General features: G+C 45.1%; 1 non-coding gene across 1 annotated transcript; it reads left to right on the top strand.

Annotated features, from left to right (window-relative positions):
* Positions 1-457: 457 nt before the first annotated feature.
* Positions 458-564, top strand: LOC126237752 (U6 spliceosomal RNA). The gene has a single exon (XR_007545200.1). It is a non-coding gene; the product is annotated as a U6 spliceosomal RNA (small nuclear RNA).
* Positions 565-6858: the final 6294 nt, after the last annotated feature.

The following is a 6858-nucleotide window of genomic DNA, read 5'->3' as shown; positions in this document are numbered from 1 at the left end:
CGTCTCACTCTCTGAATTTCCTTTTATTACCGTTGGCCGGGCATTCCATATCAATTGTCGGTTGTTCCGCAGCAGTTTATAGTTGTTCCTTTGCAACTGTCGGTTGTTCCTTTTAAATTGTCAAGCAGCGTAATAGTGTTGCATTGTACATGGCGCGGATGGGCAAGAGGAGTTACTACCTGCACAGAGTTTCACGGAGCATCAGAGCAAGTGCTTGTGCAATCGAGCAGCGTGTCTACTTCCAGTCTAACTGAAGCCTTGGACGTAACAAAGTCCTACGGACGTTATTTATGCTTGTCTCTGCAACCACAAGCATAGAGTAAAAGAAGCTTGGTTTCGCTGAGACTATATATGCTTTATTCATCACTATTTGACGATTTCAAGCAGAGGCTCATTTTGAAGTGTACTAAGTTACCGGTAACATAGTATCATACGATCTTCGGTAACAGAGATAACTGTACTCGCTTCGGCAGTACATATTCTAGAACTGCACCGATACAGAGACGAGTGACATGGCACCTCGTCAAGGCTGACACGCAAAATCGTGAAGCATTCTGCTTAAGAAAAGAGGAGAAATAGTAACTCACGCACGCCTGTGCGGTGGGGCTCGATTCGTAGTCGCTTTTCGAATCTCAGGAGTGCCGAAAGTTCTACAGGTGCTGTTAATTCTTTTTTTGTGAAGGAGACTTTTCTTTATTTCTTATTGCCCTTCTGTTGAGTAATTTGATATAATTTTCCCCCCACATCGTCTCTTTCCTTTTCCTGTTCTTTATTCCTTATCTTCAAAGTGACTGCACATTAACTTTCGGATTCTGCAGTGTTAGTGGCAGAGAATGGTCCGATGCCGTTCCTATCGCCACGGCTTGCCCCTACCCACTTTCTCACCCCGCCCCTGGGGGCGAAATTTGTTTAGGCTACCCCACCTGTCTGCTCCACGTCTTATCCCATGCAAAAGTGTGCGAACGTTTTCTAAATGTTTGCGTCTAGCGTAAGAAATGCCCTGGGTACCAGTCCAGAATTCTCCTAGTCAGATGGGGGGAAACTGCCTAAAATCGACATTCAGGCTCGCCTAGACACCGGTCGTCCTCGTTAATCCACCGGGCGGATTCGTTTCTGGGGCTAGCGCGACTTCCCGAAACCTACTAGAGCGCGCCGCTATCCGGGCTGGTTGATCTCCCTCCCCCCCTTCCCTGCCCCCCCCCCCATGATGATGTTCATTATTTTTCCGAGATTATTTATTTTAGTTCCCCTGAAGAGGTTATTTTATTGTTACATTAGAAGTTATATATTTGTTTTCTTTTTATGAAGAAGCTCCCTTGTACCGAGACGAGGGTTTAACTTACTTAAGCAGGGAAAAACGTGAATTGCTGAACTATGGATCCAAAGGTCCTAGGATTTTTATCTGTCACGTATTGCGTCTTTGAGCTGTGACAAATCTGTCTGCGGCGGCGGTCGGACGAGACAAACATCCTACAGCATAGTACTGCAGCCAAGCCGTTCGATGGCACCAACTGTAAATAAGAGCCTGGGGAGCATGTAGCGAACATGGGAAAGTTTCTGAAGAGAACGATCAAATTTAGCTTGCCATACGGTTGCGCCAAGCTGCGGATAGCTATGTTTACCTACAGACGATGTATATGGACTTAAATTTGATTAATTCAGAATATATTTTCTATTAAAGAAAACTCAGAACTAAGACACCAACAACTCATTGACAACATTACACGAGAGGTTGCTTCGTAATTGTCATAGGCAAAATTATCAAGATACTAATATCGGTGGCTGGGTTGGGATTACACATTGTTGCAGGTATGTGGAGTTGCCTTTGAAATTCCGGATGAATACATTCAATTACTACTGACGGATTATGGCAGGATTATCTAAATGAAACATCAGAAGCGGACGACAAATACTAAAACAACAACAAAGAACGACACACCGCGATGTAATTGCCTGAATTGGAGAGAAATCTGTAGATGTGATGCACATGTACAGGCAAACACATTATTACAAACTGGATGAATTATTCAAGAGAAATCGCTTCACAAACTGAGCAAGACAGTAATGCGTTGGTCCACCTCTGGCAGCCATTCGACCTGGCAGTGATTGATCAAGTTATTCAATGCCATCCTGAGGGACAGCGTACCAAATGCTGTCCAACTGGCACGTTAGGTCGTCAGAATCCCGAAATGGCGAGAGAGCCCTGTCCATAATGCTCCAGACATTTTCAACTGGGGAGATATCTGGCGACCTTGCTGGCCAAGGTAGAGTGTCGCAAACACGAAGACATTTAGTAGAAATCCTCTCCATGTGCGGATGGGTATTGTCTTGCTGAAATGTAAGCCCAGGCCGGCAGCTGTGGCCGAGCGGTTCTAGGCGCTTCAGTCAGGAACCGCGCGACCGCTACGGTCGCAGGTTCGAATCCTGCCTCGGGTATGGACGTGTGTGATGTCCTTAGGTTAGTTAGGTTTAAGTAGTTCTACGTTCTAGGGGACTGATGACCTCAGATGTTAAGTCCCATAGTGCTCAGAGCCATTTTTTGTAAGCCCAGGGTGTCTTGGCATAAAGGGCTACTAAACGATGCATGGAATATCGTCGGCGTACCGCTGAGCTTTTAGGGCGCCGCATATGACAACCAAAGAGGTCCTGCAACGGTAGGAAATGGAACCCCAGGCCAACACTCCCGGTTGTCGGGCCATATGGCGGGCGTCAGTCAGGTTTGTACCCCACCGCTGTTCGAGGCGTCTATAGACACGTCTTCGAATGGAGTAGAAATGTCTCCAGTAATGAGTCCCACTTCGAACTGAGCCACTATGATCACCGGAACTTCAGGAAACTATAGGGGCTGAAGTCGGATTATTCCTCTACGTCCCACAACAAATTCTGCAGTTTTTCCAACCGAAATTGGCAGAGAATCAGTTGCATCATTTACTGAACGCCACTCGTAGTTCGTGGCAGTGAAGTGATGTGAATATTCCAGTCGGTTGTATGGAATCAGCGCAGTAATGGGAGCCGACAAGGAGACCTGACAGAATGCTAGAAAGGAGCAGCTGAAATTTCCCCTTTAAATGTAAAGAGAGACTGTGCTGGTAAACTTCTACGTTATTTGATACAGAAACAGCTCAGTAAAACTGAATGTACTCAGACAGTTTTCTCTTGACTTCTTCTGATCATTTCTAAACTGACACACAATATTTTAGCGCAACGCAATCTAACTTTTAATAATCCCTACAAAAGAATAGCCCTGACTAACAATAACTTATCTTTCATGAATCACGTACCTCATCAAAATCTTCGTTACTCGAACTACTGGAATACAGCGAACGCCAATACTGCCAGCTAAATAAAAGATTCTAACTACTGAAACCAGTAACTACTGAAAGGCATATAGCTAGCAAATGAAAGAATTTGATAGAGAACAAACAATATATTTACCTTAATAGTGCTCAAAAGTCATACCATATATATAAATTCGTGACATCCAGTTTGGCAACTTTACTTTTTCGGACGGACACACGTCCAGATCGTCCGCTCATATTAACATCTCAAAACTCTGGCATCTCTCTCCCCACATCGACCACTGCTGGCGGTTCACTTCCAACTGTCCAACGCTACACGCTGTTCACATCCAACTGCCCAACACTACACTAACGAATAATCCAACAATGAGTCGAACCAGCCACAGACTGCACACAGCGCAGGTTGCGATTTTAATATAGAGCGCTACGTGGCGTCACCAACATAAAAACCTAAACAGCCTACTTACACAGCCCTGTTTGGATGTGTCCATGACCATACTGGGGATGAAGTTACCCAGTTTGTTGGAGTATCAACTCAACTTTTGGACATGTGCTACTCATACCCACGTAACACAGCGTAAGAACAATGGCAGCAAAAATATCCTAACCAACAGGGGCGAGTGTCATGCATTGTAATCACAATCAGTTTGAAACTCGACAGCAACTGTCTTAACTAATTTCCGACAGAGCATTGCGATGGGAGCTACATACACTGGAGTTATGGAGTCGAGATCCTCGCAAAAGGCCATTAGTCGCAACGGCACATAAAGCTGCCGTCTCGAAAGGATTAACATTATGAAAAAACGAATCAGTCACAAGAAGAGAATCGTCTTCATCGTTACTGTGGAATCACTTCAAAACACTGCCACCTTACGCTTCTTTTCAGGTCTAATGGTGTCACTGTCACTGGAATCTTCCTCCGTACCATAAAAGCATTCATGCTCATAAAATTATCGCGATCTTCATTCTCACTAGGAACATCTCAATAATCATCGCCAAAAACCTCCGAAAATGTTTCAGATGTGTTGATTTCCTTTAGTTTTCTGAACAGGGCTTCTATAAATGTGGGAGTGACTTCAAAACGAAAGTAGTAACTATTTACAGTGTGAGAAAACAATATAAAATGCTAAATAAGCAAAAAAAAAAAAAGAAAAGAAAAGGTTCAAATGGCTCTGAGCACTATGGGACTTAACATCTGAGGTCATCAGTCCCCTAGAACTTAGAACTGCTTAAACCTAACTAACCTAAGGACATCACACACATCTACGCCCGAGGCAGGGTTCGAACCTGCGACCGTAGCGGTCGCGGGGTTCCAGACTGTAGCGCCTAGAACCGCTCGGCCACTCCAGCCGGCCTAAGCAAAAAGTCCATAAGGCCAATCAAGTGTGATACATTGACTACTGCGTAAACACCTAAATGGGTGAAGCTATTAAAACAGATCAGAGCGGATGGCATCAATAGACAACGTGTGGAGAGTACGAATTATCTTGAGATCTGTCTGCAACGGATCGCGCGCAAAACACGAATCGGCTTGGAATCCGTCCGAAATGTGTTAAATGGGGCATATAAAACACAAACTGAAGAGTAGCTCACTGGAGGTGCGTCGTATGGCGTAACAGGTCGTGATTTTGCCTCTTTTCAAATGATGCAAGACGTCTGGTGCACGGAGCAGACCCCCAATGTGCTCCATGTGTGACGGATGTTGTTCAGGCCGGAGGTGAATGTGTGATGTTATTGAGGTGTTTCTCGTACAATACGATAGGCTCACTCGATCATGAGCTGGATGTTCATTTCAACATTCATGATAAGTATTCTGTGGACACTTCCATCCAAGATAACAACAGTTGTCTTCACAATGTAGGACAGAGGCTTTCCTTTGATCTAAGAGAAGGCTTGTAGAAGCCGCGACTGCAGCCTTTTCCAGTCTCCTGACAAACAGAGAGTATTCAAATAAAGCCGGTCGGTGTGGCCGAGCGGTTCTAGGCGCTTCAAAATGGTTCAAATGGCTCTGAGCACTATGGGACTCAGCTGCTGAGGTCATAAGTCCCCTAGAACTTAGAACTACTTAAACCTAACTAACCTAAGGACAACAGACACATCCATGCCCGAGGCAGGATACGAACCTGCGACCGTAGCGGTCGCGCGGTTCCAGACTGTAGCGCCAGAACCGCTCGGCCACCAGCGGCCGGCACTCTAGGCGCTTCAGTCTGGAACCGCGCGACCGCTACGGTCGCAGGTTCGTATCCTGCCTCGGGCATGTATGTGTGTGATGTCCTTAGGTTAGTTAGGTTTAAGTAGTTCTAAGTTCTAGGGGACTTATGACCTCAGAAGTTAAGTCCCATAGTGCTCAGAACCATTTTAGCTACCAGAAATAATTACTGGACTAGAAGGACATTGGAAGGTGACACTAATTATTCCAGCTGTTAGGGAATCAGGTACAGACTCTTCCATTAATTCCTCTTACATCCATGTATGGTTGTAGTATCGTCAGTATCACCTACAACAGGGCTGGACGTGCGGAAAACCTGGTTTATCGAACACTCAGGGCCCTACCCCACCTCGACGGTTCCACTGCTTCACCCCTTTCTAATTCCTTAGAAAATGTGTGGGCTGTCTGGAACAGTGAGTGAAACACAGCGGACAGCATCCCAGCAATTCGGAAGCTCTGCAGGGTCGAATAATCAACGAGTGGCTGCAGCGGAAAATGCTGTACCTGAAGAAATTGTGGACTATCTTCCTTGCCGAATTGAAGCCATCACCAAGTCTGTGTGCTGTGTTACACGGTATTAGCGTGAAGTCTGCTGGGGTGATTAATTTTTGTGTCTGCCGTTCTTACGTAGTATCGTAATTTTCAACAATGCCCTCTGACGTAAATCGCTTCGTAACGTTGCCTAGCACCAGTCCTGAAGACATTCTTTTTGGAGAAAGATCAGTTCAGGAAGTGCGTTCTCGAGGAAAGATTCTAAACAGTCTTCAGGGACCAACAGGAAACTACAAGCTTGGCGGACAAAGGTATTCACATTATTCTTCTATTCCAATCTTCATATTAATGATTACGAGCGGAATTTGACGTGGTAGCGCCGCGTTGCAAAATTCGAAAAAATATGGAGGAGTAATGAATTGCCAGAATGAATCTCCCATGCTAATTTGAAATTTCCTGGCGGATTAAAACTGTGTGCTAGACTGCGAATCGAACCCGGAAGGCAAGGTTACGTGTCCGCGTCATGGTCCGGTCGCACAGTTGTAATCCGCTAGGGAATTCCAATGAAGTGCCGTCGGTATATCTGTGTTGCTAGTTTCCGTTCTTCGAGATGTGGATTTAACAGTTTAAGCCCTCTCTCGCTGTCACTATTTACGATTTCAATTATATAACATCTGACACAATAGTCCTATGATATATGAAGGAATACCTATATTACAGAGGAAGTATCTGAGCAAGACAAACGAAAGGCTCAACGCTTAGACGATACAACAGGTCCTCCAAAGAAATCGGCTATATGTGCTAGAGATAAAACCGTAGTGATCGTAAAGAAAATGTTGGGCGAAAGATAACTTAGAA

The sequence above is a fragment of the Schistocerca nitens genome, chromosome 2 (assembly GCF_023898315.1).
Source record: "Schistocerca nitens isolate TAMUIC-IGC-003100 chromosome 2, iqSchNite1.1, whole genome shotgun sequence".
NCBI lineage: Eukaryota > Metazoa > Arthropoda > Insecta > Orthoptera > Acrididae > Schistocerca > Schistocerca nitens.
The sequence above is the reverse complement of the archived record's forward strand: the minus strand, read 5'-3'. Positions and strand labels throughout refer to the sequence as shown.